The sequence below is a fragment of the Apis dorsata genome, unplaced genomic scaffold (assembly GCF_000469605.1).
Source record: "Apis dorsata unplaced genomic scaffold, Apis dorsata 1.3 scaffold_526, whole genome shotgun sequence".
NCBI classification, from domain to species: domain Eukaryota; kingdom Metazoa; phylum Arthropoda; class Insecta; order Hymenoptera; family Apidae; genus Apis; species Apis dorsata.
Window position 1 is genome coordinate 250379 of NW_006263749.1, and position 17584 is coordinate 267962.

The 17584-nt window shown below is 22.1% G+C and overlaps 1 long non-coding RNA gene across 1 annotated transcript in view; it reads left to right on the forward strand.

The window, feature by feature from the left end:
• Positions 1 to 7740, forward strand: part of LOC102675702 — a 14281-nt gene extending 6541 nt beyond the window's left edge. Inside the window, exon 3 of the long non-coding RNA XR_422497.2 lies at positions 7555 to 7740. This is a non-coding gene — a long non-coding RNA (uncharacterized LOC102675702). The remainder of the gene's footprint in view (positions 1 to 7554) is intronic.
• Positions 7741 to 17584: the final 9844 nt, after the last annotated feature.

Consider the following 17584-nt stretch of genomic DNA (forward strand, 5'->3'; position numbering starts at 1 on the left):
TAAAATTTATGTATTTCTGTTCATTTCATTTTATATATTTATATAGTATTTTATATAATAAATTTTTATCTATTGTTTCAATCTTAAATTTATATCAAATTATATTAATACATATTATTAATATTTTGTCATTATTTATATTATTATATTTCTTATATTACTTTCAAATGTATGTTTAGATTTATTCACATAATATTATATAAATGTTTATCTAAATAAATTAAAGAAATTACAGTAAATATATTATTAGTGTCCAATGGTACGTAGATGATTTATAAAATTTCTTTATTTAAAACTTCAGTTTATATTAATTATACAGTTCAGTTCAAATAACTATACCATAATTCAATATGTTATAAACTATTTAAAAAAAAGCTTTCATTTTTTTATATTATATAATAAGACTTCTTTCTGAAATATTTTTAAAAATGAGTATTAGAACTATTATAAATTTAGTAAAATTATAGAACATTATCATTATAATTTAATTTTTTTATATCTACATGACATTTTGATCTTATTGAAATTTTAAATTTTGATTTTAATGATACATATTTCTGAAAGATTGTTCAATTATTGTTTAATTTATATTAGTTGATAATACGAAGAAGATATTATTGTAGATTTATACAATGTACTAATTCATATTATGTATTATATAATTTCTTAATATTGTTTTATCATTATATTAACAAAATTAATAAATAATCATAAATTAATAATTGGGATTATAATACTTAAGATTTTCTATTCAATAATTTATTTGTTTGATATTGTTACAATAATTTATTAATATGGTATAATAATGGTATAATATACTGATTTATGATATAATAAATTTTTTATACTCAAAATTTATATGTTCAAAAAAAACGTATTATATCTAATATATTATTAGAATTTGTATATTATTAGAATATAATATATATTTATTTTACATTTATAAATATAATAATAACTATCATTGTGAAATTTATATATTTTATTCGTAATTATTTAGAAATGTAACGGATTTTAATGTCCTTGTAATATGTTATATATAAATATTATATATAATATTGATATATAAATATCAATATTATCATTCTGAGTAATTTTTCTCTGTACATATAATTTCTGTTCGATTTACTTTTCGAAATATTTGCAAAAAACTTTTCTTGAACATATTTACTCATAAATATATTTATTTTGATATGAATTCTGAATAGATAATACCTATATTTTTATATAACTTAATCTACAAATATAATGTAAATATAATGTAATATATAACTTTATGTAATATATAACGTTATTTAGATATCTAATCTAAATAATAATGAAAGAAGAAATTAATATATTACATTTAGGTTAGGTTTTATAGGTTTGTTTAATGACGACTACATTCTTAGATAATAATTTGTAATATTATAATAACTTAAATATAATAATAAAACAAAAAAATTAATTGTAGATTAGATTAGATTAGATTATTTACAATTTATATAATTCATCGTGGCGTAAATTATTTTATTTTCGTTTGATTAAAAATAATACCAATTTATATTAATTATTATATTTAAAAATTTATATAGTTTTATCATAATTATATTTCTTAGCTCTTTAATGATCTCATTCATCACTTTTGCTATATATATGTGTGTATGTAAATTAATAAAAGAGAAATATGTATCAAATATTCAAATACAAGCAATTAATATATCTAATTATAAGATGTGAAATATAATATATATTATTAATTATAAATCTAATTTAATAATTTAATATATAAATTAATATATTATTAAGTTTATCAAAAATTTTTTGTATTTCAGAAAACAAAGCAATGATAACATATATAACGGAAAGTTGTTCAGAATGATGAACTTGACAACATATTTAAGTTTATTAGTTAATTAGATTATGAAATCGGCGAAAAGATCATTTTTAAATTATTATTTTATTTCTTGAAAATCTTGGAAACAAATATTCAATATCTCACAATTATATTTTTATTATTTTTATTCAAACACAATCATTAACATATTAAAGTCAATATAGAAAATTAAAAAATATTTTAATTTAATTAAATTGTTATTAAATTAGTATAGAAAATTGAAATTAATTTACTATTTATTAAATATATTAGATTTTAAGTTTAGTTTCAAATAGATTTAATTTTAGATTTTATTTTAATTCCAAATATATTTATGTACATTTTAGTTTATAATTTGTAATATATATTAAGAATTATAAAGAATTGATATCTAAACAATGAAAAATAAAAAATAAAATAATGCATAATTAATAAAACGGCTAGATAAAATAGAATGTTATAGACTTAATACTTAAAATCACATTTTATTACATTTTAATTTATTTAAATCTTGATATATTTTGAAAATCTTCATATTTATTCTTCAATATTTTATACGTTATAGATATTTATTATTATTAATTTTGATGAAACAATATCAATGATATATTAATTAATATTAATTATTGATATATTAATCAAATATTTTAAAAAATTCAAAATTTTGATTTATCATAAATATCTATTTATAATTAAAAAATTATATATATTTTTATTATTTTACATTATAGAAAAGAAAAACGTATTTTTCATATATGTCTATTCTATTTTACAGTTTTTATCAACAAAAAAATGTTACATGTATGTGAATATCTGGTCGCCATATTTGAGAAAAATTTGAGAAATATTTAAATTCTTTATGGATTGATTCTAAGAAGGATGCCAAAAACTTAAAATTTCGAGTTTATATGTGCATTTGATACCTATTAAATTAATGATAAATCATTTTCAAAAGAAATGATGATCTCTTATTTTTGAAAAATTAATAAAAAAGTATCGAGTATTGGAAAATATGAATATAAATAGAATTCAGAAATATATGTAATGTATACATATAATCGAGTGAGTAAACGTTTGAATATTTATTTCGTTATATTATTATAGGTCGTGAATTCAAAATTTTGAACAAATAACTTTTTATGTCTTATTTTATAAATCTTATTTTATATATCTTTTAATATTAATATTATATTTCTTTTTAATATTAATTTTTATAATATTTTGAAAAAATTTTTATTATTTTTATTTATTTATTTATTTATTATATAAAGTGAAGTATTTATTATATATAGTTATTTTATTATAATAAAAAAAATCCTATATATTTTTACAATTTTGCATATGAAAATTCTAAAAAAAATTTAAAGTATGAAAAATTATTGCATTAAAAAATTTTATGAAAGAAATTTCATTATCATAAATAAATGCGAATCTCATTTTAGAAATATAATTTTTCATAATTTTTTATATATAATTTTTTTAGAAACAATATTTCTAAGTATATTATGTTTGTTTGATAATTGCATATTATCGAATTTATTTTTTAAAATTTTATTATATATATATAAATATTTATTCTTCTCTATATATCAATAATAATGAGAAATAGTTTTTTTTTGCGTATAATATTTTTGACTTTTTAAATAAATTTTATGTACATTTGTAATGTCTCATTGGTAACTAAAGCTTGTTACTCATGATTAATTTCAAATTCTTCGCGATTACTTAAACTTTGCGTATATGATGATTAAATAAACTAACTCTCGAAATATCACTTTTGCACAGAAATAAGATAAATTAACTTTGATATGATTATTAAGAATTTAAAAATATATAAATATTCTATGAAATGTTTTATATAAAAAATTTTATTCTATAAAACTTCGAAAATATTTTAAATATTTTCTGAAACATAACTATTTTGAATCATATTCTTTCCATTTTTTAAAAAATTAAGAATGGAGTTAAAGATGGATTTATTTCTTAGGAAATGATAATCTCAAGTCATTTTCTTTTAGTGCAGTTTCTATATATTTCTGAGACAAAACTACTATGGTTATTAGTGGAAGTAACAGTGGAAATAACTTGGTACAGATTTTTAGGCCAGAGATTTATTAAAAATAATTACTAAGATTCATAGTATTATTAGAATATAACTTAATGATATTATCGATCTAGAAATTAAAAGAATTTTCGAACTTTTTTTATATATCTTGCAGATTTAGATATTAGGAAAAATTTTCATGAATAAATTTACCATAAAGTGTTTCCATTGCCTTGTGGCAATAGTTTTAAATATACCATTCATTTTGATAAATAATTCTGAATTATATAAAGTACCATAACGAAAAAAAGATTTATGTCTAATTTAAATCATTCAATAAATATATATAATATATATAATTATATAATATATATTATATAATATATATAATGTTATATAATATAACATATATAATATATAATTAATTAGGTAGGAAGATATTTTTCGTCGTTTTCTAAAATATGGAATTTTGGTGAAAGGATATTGAGGAATATTTTTTTTCTTTTTTGAAGATTCCATCTGTCATAGATACAGAGACCATTTTGATATATGCTATGCTACACTTTTAAATATATGCTTCATCAGCTTCCTTTCAGTATAGTTTTTTATAAATATCGCCTTTTTTAAATAATAATTAAGTTTGGTGGTATCTAACCAAATCTCTACCTTTTATGTCGCTTTTGCAATCCATAGATATTTACTATGTAGATATTGCTTCTAAAACTGTTATTGGATATATTGGATAAGTTGAAATGTAGTGTGTTCTGTCTTTGATTGGCGATTTGATTGGTAGAAATCTAAGATTATGACTTTGATCGCCTCATTAGAAAGATCGACATAATTTGTTGATTTTTTTCTCTATTGATCATTTTATAGGTTATTCAAAATTCTATTTCTCAAAAGTTAGTTTCTTCAATTAAAAAATTTTATTGCGAAAATCATTCAAATTTAAATTATGTTTTGAATCTTATTTAAACGTACTAACAGGATGTGTTATGTGAAGTAATTTTCATAATAATATTATATTTGTATATTTTATATATTCTCTATACATTACACACAAATAAAGAACATTAAACGATTGTTGGTAATTCATTTTCTGATAGACCATGATCGATTTTAAAAGATCAAAAAAATAGTATTTACAAAAATTAGTCCACTTCTTTATTAGATAAAAGAAGATAACTATTATGTCATCAATAAAAGTTTATATAAAAAAAGAATCATTGCAGTATTTATGGATGCTAACAAAAATGGACATAAATATAGAAGCAATTAAAATCGATAATATTATAGATATTAATATTTCACAGTATTCAAAAATGGAAGAATATATACCCAATTCTTAGCAAATTAAATAGAATCTTTAAGAAAATTTTTAGATGTAATTGTTTTTAATAAATAATATTTTAATATTTATATAACAACAAAGTAAAAATTTAAATTAGTACAAGATATATCCAAATTTTAAAAGGAAAAAATACTAATTCAAAGAAGATAAAAAAAAGCTATGAAATTCTTAGAAATATACATCCAAAAATTAATATAAATGAATATTAAATCTTGATTAGAATAGCTAAATAATTTATGTTATATTCATCTTATTCAAGATTGAACAAAAAACTCAAATCTGATTAAGATATTCAATAACAAACAAATGTATTTAACTGGAATATGCCTTCTATTATTAACTTATACTAATAACTTATACTAATTTATCAAATGTTCTCATGAACAAATTGTAAATTATCTCAAGAAAAATAAAAAAAAATTGTTTTGTTCCAAAATTATTAACAGCAAAGAAGAAATCTCAGCGTCTTGGCCGTCAAAATTGAGAGATTGACACAAATAATTTTTGCCTTCAGATTATTCTTCAGAAACGTGAAAACGAGTTAGCCATTTTTTAATTCGTTATAGCGTTGGAAGAGATTAAGAAATCTTCGCATCTCGATGGATTATATCTTTAAGAATTACCATCACTAAAGTTCTAGAGATGCAAGTTATTGAGATTTTGTACGAATAAATCGAAATAAATATAAAAATTAATTTTTGTTTCCATTAATACAAAAAAAAGAGAATCAAAAAGAAAAATAATGAACCTACAACATGCTAGATTTGTCACTAATAATAAATAAAATTATTTCTAAAAAATCTATCGCAAAAAAAGGAAAAAGGAAAAGAAAAAATCGACATAGAGGGAGAATTAATTTCAATTTCTACTGTTTTTGTTATGCTTGCAAGATGAATTCATCTTGGAATTTATTGGCTGTTGGTTGAGAAACCATCAACGATTGAAAAATTAAAATAATTATTGATAAAACTCAATTTTAAATCTTTTGAGAATGGATCATATTCCCAAGATAAATTTTGATACATCAGATTAAAAATGTCTTTTCGATCTCTGGAAAAAATTACGTAATTATGGTCGATATAATTTTTCGTTAAAGATAGAAAATTTTAAAATTAAAATTTTAATTTTAATTTGAAGAAAATTTTTAATTTGAAGAAAAGCTAATTAATATGAATGAAGATTATTTTAAGTACTAATTTTCTTGAGAAAAATTCAATTAAATTTTTCAATTTTTTTAGAAAAATGTTTATGAATGAAAAAGAAATTATTTTCAAAAAAAAAGAAAAAAATATTCAAAAACAAAAAACAAAAAATGAGAAAGAAGATAAGAGTAAAGAAAAGATTTCTAAATATTTACAAGAATTTTATCAACATTATGCAAAAAGATTGACAGAACAACAAAAAGTTAAATTTTCAAAATTAGTTATCGAATTTCAAAGTGTGTTCGCAAAGAACTCGAAAGAAATTAGGAAATATGTCATCATTCAACATAAAATCAATACTAAAAAACATCGATTTATTAAGCAAGCATTGCGACAATTGTCTTATAGCTTTCGTGAAGAATGAAATAGATGAATATCAAAAAAGATATTGAAATGAAAAATAATAATTAAAAATTAATAGAAAAATCGAATAGTTCCTGATCTTATCTGATTGTGTATGTTAAAAGAAAGAAAGATTGAGAAAGAAGAAGAAAGATTGTGTATGTTACAATAATACATATATATACATACATATATATATATAGAATAAAAAAGACAACAAATAAAACAACAAATATAATAAAATAAAAAAGATTCTTATTCATTCCCAAAAATAGAAGAAATTGATATTTTATTCTATTCTTGATTTTTTATGTTAATCTCTATTTTTTTCGTTAATCTTTAAAATTTTTAAAGATTATTTTTATTGAAAAAAATAAAGAGCAATTATTTTTTTGTATAGGAACTGACAATTTAAAATAACGCCATTTGAATTTTGTAACATTTCTGTCATATTTAATGATATGTCTCGTGCTCGCTTATATTTTTGCGCATAATAAGAACCAAAAAAATAACTGTTTTGGATTTGTAATGTACAAAATTTTTTATTTATAAAAATTGAAGCGACAAATATTTTTTGAAAAATGATAATGTTCGAAACAAGATATGCTTTTGATAAATTATAATATTGTGAGCTTCCTGATGTTAATCGAGCTAAATGCTTTCCGATTCTGAATTGAAGTTAAATGTATAATGCACTGCATAAGTTCCAGAGGCGGTAAACATTTTCCCTACCACATTGATATGTATTTGATAGTAGTAGATGTGATAAGTTTCCATTATAAGAATTCGATTATATGTTTATTTAGATTGGCTTATCTTGCTAGACTCTATATTTTTTCGAGTGCTTATGCAATAATGCACAGTAATATTTCTCGAAATAGTTTTATCAGCTCTTAAATATAAATTTTTTTTAATTTTCTGTTTTTCGCAGTTTTTTCTCTTAACTAATTCCTTATTACTTATAATACATCCTTATTACTTATAATAATAGCTTGAGGATAGGGAATGAAATTTCGTGGATGGGCGAGAGTTTGATAACGTGGAAATCCCTAAATTTTGAAGTTCCAGAAAACTAATATATATATTTTTTTTAATTATTTACAATTTATTAATTTATGTTTATAAAATATATTACTAATATATATATGTTTATTAATATATATATATATATATATATGTTTATTAAATATATTACTAATATGTTATCTGTGTTAACGTAACGGCTTTCGAAATCCCAACATTTTGCCTATCTTGCATTTCAATATATTCAATTTATATGTATATGCAAATAAATTAAACTATTTACTTTTTTTTTATTTAAATTAACTATTAAAAAATTATTGTTATTTATATTGAATAAAATTATTTACAAAATATCTTACATTAAATAATTAGATAGTAGATTAAATTATTTACATTCGAAACGAGATCATCATATATCTCGGAATTTTCATTTTTCTTCAATGTCCTTTCATTTTCTTCAATGATTAACATACGAATTCGATTCATTAATTATTTGAAGATACTGCTGTCTTTATCGATATCACTTTTATTGTGTCATCTGTTCTTAGATATAATTCTGTTTAAAAATAATGTTTAATTTTTATTTTTTCATAAGAACGATAAGTTATTATTCTTGATTATGATCAATGATTAAACAAACAGAGTTTTCGTCAATTTATTCTTTTGTTATATTTAATGCACTTAAATTTGCTCCATCTTTGTCAGAAATGCTGGATCATCTGCTGGATCAAAAATTATCTGTTCAATTTATTAATGTTCTGAAAATCATGTTTTAAGATATTCAAAGTATTACCAATCAGAAAATAATTGGGAGTGAGTTCAAGTCAAAAAGATATAGAATTATAAATAGATAATACGTTTCAAACAATACATAACTTTTTAAATGTCAGGCACTATTCCTTAATGATTCTAAATAAATATTTTGCCGATTTGATATTCTTCTATAACTCATTGAAGTGAGCATGTGAGAGAAATTTTATATATTTTTTGTTTAAGAATTAAGATATTATATATAGCAATATTCTTTCACGCACTTTTCACAAATGAAATTTATTTCATTCTCTGACACTATGTGTAAACATCATCCTCTATGTAATGAATTTAAACAATTTAAATACGCTTCTGTATTAAAATCTATGATCAATTCAAAATGTACTGTTTTTATATGTAAATAGACAAAATATGTAATAGACATAAATGTCTTCGTAGTTACTTTGCTGCAAAAACTTTTAAGAAAAGAATCCATGTAATCAGTCATATAAAATAATGGAATTAACGATATCTGGACTGTAATTTACCTGTTTGATATTTTTCATTATAAAGATGGAAACATCTTATGTATCTATAATGTCCGCCAAATATTATATTTATTTATAATAACAAATAACGCCAAAAACAACAACATAAGCAACAACATAAGCATATCATACTCATAATTTATTAAATCGATGATTGAATGTTTATTTGAATATATCATAGAATGCCTTTACACGAATAAAAAGAATGAAGAAGAAAGAATACTTTCAATAATCTATCGCTCATCTTAATTAATTCTTTATTTATAAATGAATTTAATGATGTCAACTTAATTTGATTATGCCTTTATTTTTTGATAAATGATCGTAAATTTCTTTGAAAATGTCTTATTTTGTGTCATTTTCAAAAATCAATTGTTTTGCAAATTATATTCAAATAAAAGACGACAAACGGATCGATCAAACGCATGAAGGAATTTAAAAAAAAAAAAAATAACTTTTTGTCCAAATTGTCCGGATCAATCCTCTTTATATAGAAGCTTTGTATAGAATGTTTTAAAATTTTACATTCAAAATAATTTTTTTAATAAATTTTTTATTATTTTTATAACAATTTAATAGTTTTAATACAGAATATCTTTTCAAATACCTATGAAGATCGTTCATAAGTAGTCAAATAACCTGAATATGGGTGACGCAACAGTCAACGTGTTAAAATTGATCCATTTGATCAGATAATTTTGTATTTATAATGACATGATAATTATTTCCTTCGAAATGATGGTTATGTGGTTCAATTATTTGATCTGGAATTGATTTTTCTGTTACATCAAATCTCTATCTGTCTATTGGTTTATGCACAATAATTTCCTAAATAAATAGTGGTTATAAACATGTCTATTTAGCGATAAAACCCAAAAATAATAGATCTGTCAATATTATATTTGAAGAGGTAAGTATTTGAATTTGTCCATTTTTCAATGGAATATTAGATACATATTTTGGAGAGATATCCTTATTTGAAAATTAAATTAAGAATGAAATTGTGAGTATTTGTTTTTTTATAGTATTTACTTCTTCTGAGGTTCTTGTCTTTATCAGTATTTTTAATAATACAATTTTTCTTGTTAACTTCAACCCGTTCCTGGAACTATGGAATATATAATAAAAATAATTATTACGAAGTTTGATTTATTAGACGATCAAAGGCAAAGTCCATGTAGTTTTACACTATCATTAAAATTCGAAGTTCAAAGAATTCTTGTAGTCCTTGATAGTTCTTTTTAGTTGTTTTTTAGTTGTTTTTTAGTTGTTTTTATAATTCTCATCTTTTTGAAGTTCTGGCAAGCTTTTAAGGGTTCTCCTCCAGACTGGTACCCTCTAAAGTCTTTGTCATTTCCACTCGTGAACTTGCGGATTTTTAGTACATAAGTATTCAATAACGCTGAGAATCAACCCCCTAATTGAACAATACCTCGAACCAAAGGAAGCTCTTTAGAATGAGGGATTACGCTATTCATAACTAAGTTGTTTTCTCAAAAAGCTATTTCGCACGTATTTGCAATAATTCCTTTCAGATAGCATGATGCTGATTGCCGTTGAAACTGGCATGTCGTCTTAAGTACCAAGATTATATTGACATTCCAGCTATATCGAATTATTTCTAAATGTGCAAAGCAAATAGTTACCAAATTTTTCTCTCAAAAACGGCAACATTATTGTCCTGTAAATCTTAAGCTATCTGTTCATATTTGATCACCATTCAGTATCTGTATCAGTAACAATTCTTTTGAAAATAAATGTACCTGAAATACAATAAAACACGAAATTTAAATTTCATGTTTATCTAATTCTCACATAGATTACTATTTGTTATATTCATACAAAACTTTCTGTTTTCAATTGTGATTCTCTAATATTTAATCAAAGATGGATTCAAGGAATAACAATAACGTGTAATCTATCATATTAACTATCGCTTATGTGTATTTTTAAAACTTTATGTTCTATCGACAATCAATTAAATTTCTGATATTTTTTGATGTTCATCTATGCGTGATTATCATAACAGCACATATTGTATCAGTATGTGTTATTTACTGTTGATCGATCTACAATATTGATTTCAATTTCTGTTCATTGTTCTCAGTTGTTAACTAAGCATTATTCTTATTGACTTCTGAATTAAAGTATATATAAATTAAATAGATTTATTTTAAAGATTTGGAGATTGATAATATTTATTTTATTGGTTGCTGGATATTGTACTCTACACTCTGCTTTCAATTGCCAATTTAATCTCATTTGGATATCATAGTGGTTCAAATCTTCAAAATGTGTTGTTGCTTGTGTTAATTTCACACATTATTTTTCAACATTAGACTTTTTTTTTCAAACTTTATTCCAATATATTTTAATAAAACTGGAAATTTCGTCCACTGATTTTGATGCTGATTCTGTTTTATTCGAAGAAATAACAGCTTTAGCTTTCTCATTTCCACCATTGGTATAATGATATCTTGAGGATATAGGATGATGGGTCATTTTCTGAAACACATCACTTATCGGCTCCGGCAATCGAGCCCAAAACTAGTCGACGAAGTTTATTTATTTATTCTTTTAGAATAATGATCTCTTCTTATAATCCTCTAACGTTAAGATACGTTATAATACTCTTTTAATGTTAAGATTACATAACTATCATTATTTCCTCGAATCGCTTTTTTTATCGATATGAATCTTTATTCATACCAACAATGATTTTGTGATTCCGGCTGAGATTATTATGGGATTATACAAAGTACAACATCACTGAAACCATTATCATAGGCTATATGCTACTATACTATAAATTTCTATAGTCGATACCTAAATAAATTTCATATATATATTCATATAATTTCATCATATATATTTTCAAGTGGCTTTTCTTTTGCCTCTCGATTCTTTTTCGTTCCGCTATTTCTTTTTGCTTTTTATCATCACTATATATAAAAGAAATTATTATAGTTATAAAAGAAGTTATAAAAGAAAACTACTGTGCTTCATTTCTGTCTCCAGCATTTATTGCTCGCGAGATTTATGACGAGCTTATTTGAAAAAATTTCTATAATAGAAATCTTCTTATTATCATCGGTCCTCCATTGAGTCTAAAGAAAAAATAATATTGTCTGAGAAGACTATTATTTTTTAAAAAGAGTTAAGTCAACGTATTTGCAATTATATATTTTTGACTTATTTCAGCAAAACTCGATTCCAAGAGTGACATATTTTAGACACGGTTGACTCGACAGTAACCAACATTTTATTTTGAGAAAATCTATAATAAATCTATAATAAATATAGATTGATCAATTCCTTATTAATATCTTGGTATCTTTATATACTAATTATCAACTCAATTAGAGAAATTTTTCTCTTGAGGTTGATACGAGTTAAGCACTGACAGCAATATTATTGGTTATCATGAAATGGTTATTGGTTGATTGTTATTATGATATATATTATAATTCTTCTAATTGAACTTGGAAGATATTTCATTAAAAAGTGAAAAGAATCTAATTAGCAACAAATAGTTTCTCTATATACGCATTTTGATACAATCACTTACTGTGATATTATGAAAGATCCAATTCTTATATAGATACGCGTCTTATGTAGATACTTATAACATAGTTCATTTATTGTTAAGAAAATATATCAACAAACATTAGCCTCTATATATACATAAAAATATACACTTTGAAGGAATGTGTATATGACATGTATCTAATGGCTCTCTATTCATCATTCACGCTATCATGGGAGCAAACATCCCATCAACATGGATTTTATGACAAGAAGAAATCCATTTTGATTCTCTTGGCATTTCTTACCTCAGAAGTCTTTTAACGAGACTGTGCAATGATTGCATAAGTTTACATAGATTCTCTTCTGATGCGACATCCAATACATCCGGTCAAAATTTGTGTCGCACAGAAAATGAGTGTCCTTTGCGCAAGTTCCTTATCTCTTGTTCATTCATTTTGCAACATTGAAAGAACCTTCCCGATGCACTAACTAACGAAGCTCTAGAATTCATTTCTCTTATTTTGCCGATGCTGCACTTCATTTACAAAAGAAGTAAAATACTTGAGACATGTTATTGCAAAAATTAAAATGAAAATAGAATTAAAGCTATTAGAATTTATTTATATTTATTATAGTTTGATAAGAATTTTTCATTGATTGCAAAATCTATGTATCGCTTAGTTAAAAATAAAATACAATACACTAGAACCAATGAATGTTTAAAAGTATTTCAAGATTTAAAAACACAATCTTTTATTTTATATTCTTCAGAAGGCGGCAAATTTATTTTAAATGTGAATGTCAAATCGGAACAATTTTTTGCAATTCCAAAAGGAAGAAGAGTAAGAAAAATTTTTTACTTCTCGAAAATACTAGGAAAGACAAAGATTAATTATTAATATATAAAGAATTCTTAACAATGGTTGCTAGAATATTTTCACCATATATTTTCGTACGGAAATTGTTTAAAATAAATCATACAACTTTATATTGATTGCTGTCTTTCAAAAATTCAGTAGATTTAATTATTTGATTTTAAAAATTTAGTATCAAAAAGAAAAAATATTAATGACGATATTAAAAAACTTTGCATTGAGGTAAATTGTAAAAATTGTCTATGCCCGAAAAAAGAGGACAGATGTAAAAAGGAAGAAAACGTTCTTGATTATATTGTTGATGACTTGTGAAGTTTCAGGTTTAGAAAATTGACAGTTGATTCAATTGAAATGTTTTGATGAACAATGAAAGATGAAATTTTTAAAAAGAAAAAGAAAAATATAAAACTAACCTGACAAAGTGGTGCAATTTCCGCCTATTATAAAATACTATTCTTTGAAATATGTGAAATTTTCTGAAAAAGAATTATTATTTCAAAAATAGAAATCGAAAAATGGCGAAAAGTTGGTAGTTGTAAATACTATTTGAAAAGAAAATGCCACAAGTTTTAAAAAGCTGATTATGATTCAGCAGGAATAAAAAAAATTATTAAAAATATATCAGCACTTTTATTAGATCTTTTCTTGACAGGATGTAAAAAATTAATGTTAACACTTCAATAACTTGCGAGCGAAGAAAGAAACCTCTTTTTCTAAAAAAAGAGCAAAAATTCTAAAAATTTATGATGTTATAGTGCTATTTGAGAAATATTTGATTATTGAAAATCCCAAATCAATACGCGTTAGTTGTATATTTTACAAAATAGCTTAAATTAATCTCAAAGCAATAAATAACCCTCAATCCTTAAAATTTTGAATATATTTTATTGATATAACAATTTATATATTTAATATATTATAAGCTGTTATAGAATATTTCTTGAAATTCACTTCGATCAAAAAGCAAGTTAAGAGATTCAAGAAGTAATGAAATTTTGGAATCAAGAAGATAAAAATGATTCCATTACATTTCCAATCGGATAGATTATTAAAACATTCTAATCAAATCATTGCCTCAATAGTTAACAATATTCGTTGCAAAAAACATAATTAGATTCTTTTACTACTTTTTGCTTATTGTATTTTATAGTACGAGTCGACACAAATATTGCTAACTATAATTTTATGAATATGAATTGCATTCTATACAATTGTGAAAAATACTTCTTCCTATTAAAGAAAAACATGTTACAATATGTACTGAAAAAATGAAGAAAAGAAAAAAAATCTATCAATTCGTAAGGTAAAGATATAATGTAAATTTATCTGACTTTCATCAAAGACAAAATGTAAACTCGTCAATGTAAGTCAATTGATGAAGTTCATAAATAAAATAAAAAAAAAATTGGAGTTGGACGAAACAATTCTCATTTAAAAAAAGAACTCTTCATTGCAGAATGCTAAAGTAAATAATTAAAATATTATAATTAAATAAGTTTATTATTTATTTTAAGTTTTATTATAAGTTTATTATTATTATCGGCGATGGATCATAGAAAAAACGATAAGGAAGGTTTCGATCGAGGAAATCGAGTTTTTTTAAATCATATCTTCTTTTTGATTCAGAAAAGTTACATTTTCACAAGATCTATTCTTATAACGTAGTGATCTAATAGCGATAAGTACCATTTCACGTGAAAAAATACTTGAATTCCTATTTTAAAAATAATTCAAATTCCTCTTATATATAAAATATATATAAGATATAAGAGAAATCTTTCTTGTGAATCAGAAGCGCATTTTGGAGAATTTCATCAGTAAGATTTGAAACCTGAAAAAATGCCAACAAAGAAGAATGCAAAGCAAAAGATTTAAATGAAGAACGAGAATATAGATTTGGTGAACATAAGAAAAGAATGAAGTATTTGAATACAAACGTTTTGCTTGGGATTTTGATGTGATTTTTCCTAAAGGATGAATATCGAGATACTGTCTGAAGAAGTATGTATATACAAATTTTTTTCTCAGATAAAAATATTTTATAATATAGTAATGAATAGAATGAATCTCATGATGAGACATTCGCCTCTTTTTTTTTTTTTTTTAGAGAAGATAATATTAATTTATAGATTGTATAATATTGTAGAATTTAATTATATTTATTATAGTCAATATAAACTATGGTATAGAAAATGACAACATTGTCATTGTTATAAATTAAATGAAATCATTTTCTGAATATGAAGTAGAACATCATGCTCTTTTCCTGAGAAAATATTATATCGTTTTATAAATAACGAAATAAATAATTATAAATAAATTGCTAAAATGTAAAAATTTGTAAATAAATAAATATGAAAATTTCCATCGAATTAATATTATAATAATATTATAATAATTATAATTATATAATATAGTTATTTATATTATTTATATTATATCACAAGCATGATAACTATAATGTGGAACATCATGGTCAATATGAATCAATATAAGAGATGACATCAAAATTAAAAATATTGATTTAATGAAATCAATCAAGGAGTAGCAAGAACATGTTGCTTTCTGTTGTTCTCAAGAATATTATATCGCATGATATAATATTATATGGAATAATTGTTATAGTGTAAATCATAAATCAATATTAAATTAATGTAAATTAATTATGGAAGAACGAATTTCAGACGGATGTAATAATATTATATTTTATGCTAAATATTATATTTAGGGGAATATATTCCAATTGCTTTAATCTTTATATTGTAAAAAACGTTGTCTTGAGTAAAATATGTTTACATAAAGCAATCGCTCGTTTTTTCATTAAAATATTATTAACAAAAAATTATGTATAAAGGATTACAGTATAAGAAATATATTATCGTCGAGTATGCGAAATAAGGATTTTAATCAGTATTTGAATGATCTAATGGATACAAAGTAAAGTTATTATAAAAAAAGCATTTATGTATATAATAGTCATAAACCTCATAAATAAAAATTTTTCCAAGTAATTTGTGAAATAATAGTCATGATAATAGCGAAAAATTTTTATATTTCTCTATAATCTTTTTGTTTTGTGTATAAATATCAATTTCAGTATCTAAGTTAGCCGAAATGATTTATTTATCAATATTCATAATTTTACATAAAGCATTATATGCATGCCAATAATAAATAATCGAAAATAGCGTATTTTCTATTAGTAGGCAAAAGTATTATAGTATTTTGATTTGATACAAAATAAAATAAAATAAAGATTTTTTTATCACTATATCGTCACTATATTATGACTCAATATTATCGAAAATTCGAAAATTTTTTTTAATTATATTTTCTCTTGTCTATTTTAGCTTCATTTATTTCAACAATTTTTTTACTGATTGACTTTTGATCTATTTTCGAACTGAAAGTATATAACAAATAACAATACCAAATAATAAAATAATTTAACAACATAAAAACAAATATAAATGAATAACATAAAATGATAACTATATGTAGTTATGTATATTGCCTATTTTTTAACAAAAATTTGACTATATCAATTATATCTAACATTTAATTTTAATTCATTTATCAAACATCTCGTTATAGTAACAAAAAATAAGCAATAAAATGAGAAAGTTTTTTCAAATTATGTTTGATAAAAAATAGTAATAATGTATGATCATCTTATTTCGTTCCTTTTTATAATTTATAATATATTTTCGTACAAATTTTTAATTTTCAATTTATATAGATTTTTATACGATAAAATAAATGAACTTTTCAGAACTATCAATTATTAACTATTATTAATATCAATTCATTTTGGTATTTTAGACATATTATTTTACCACGAACGACTTTTCTTTCACATAAAAAACACCATAAAATCATATGTTAAATTAATAAATTCGTATAAATGTATGTTGAAAATTTAGGATATTTTGAAATAGTTTAACCAACTGATAGAGTTGACAAATTGATACAAGATAAATGTATTATATACAAATATTTATAAGATTCTTAAATTTATAGTTTTGTTTTAATTTTCGTTATTCACATTGGATATATAATAATACAT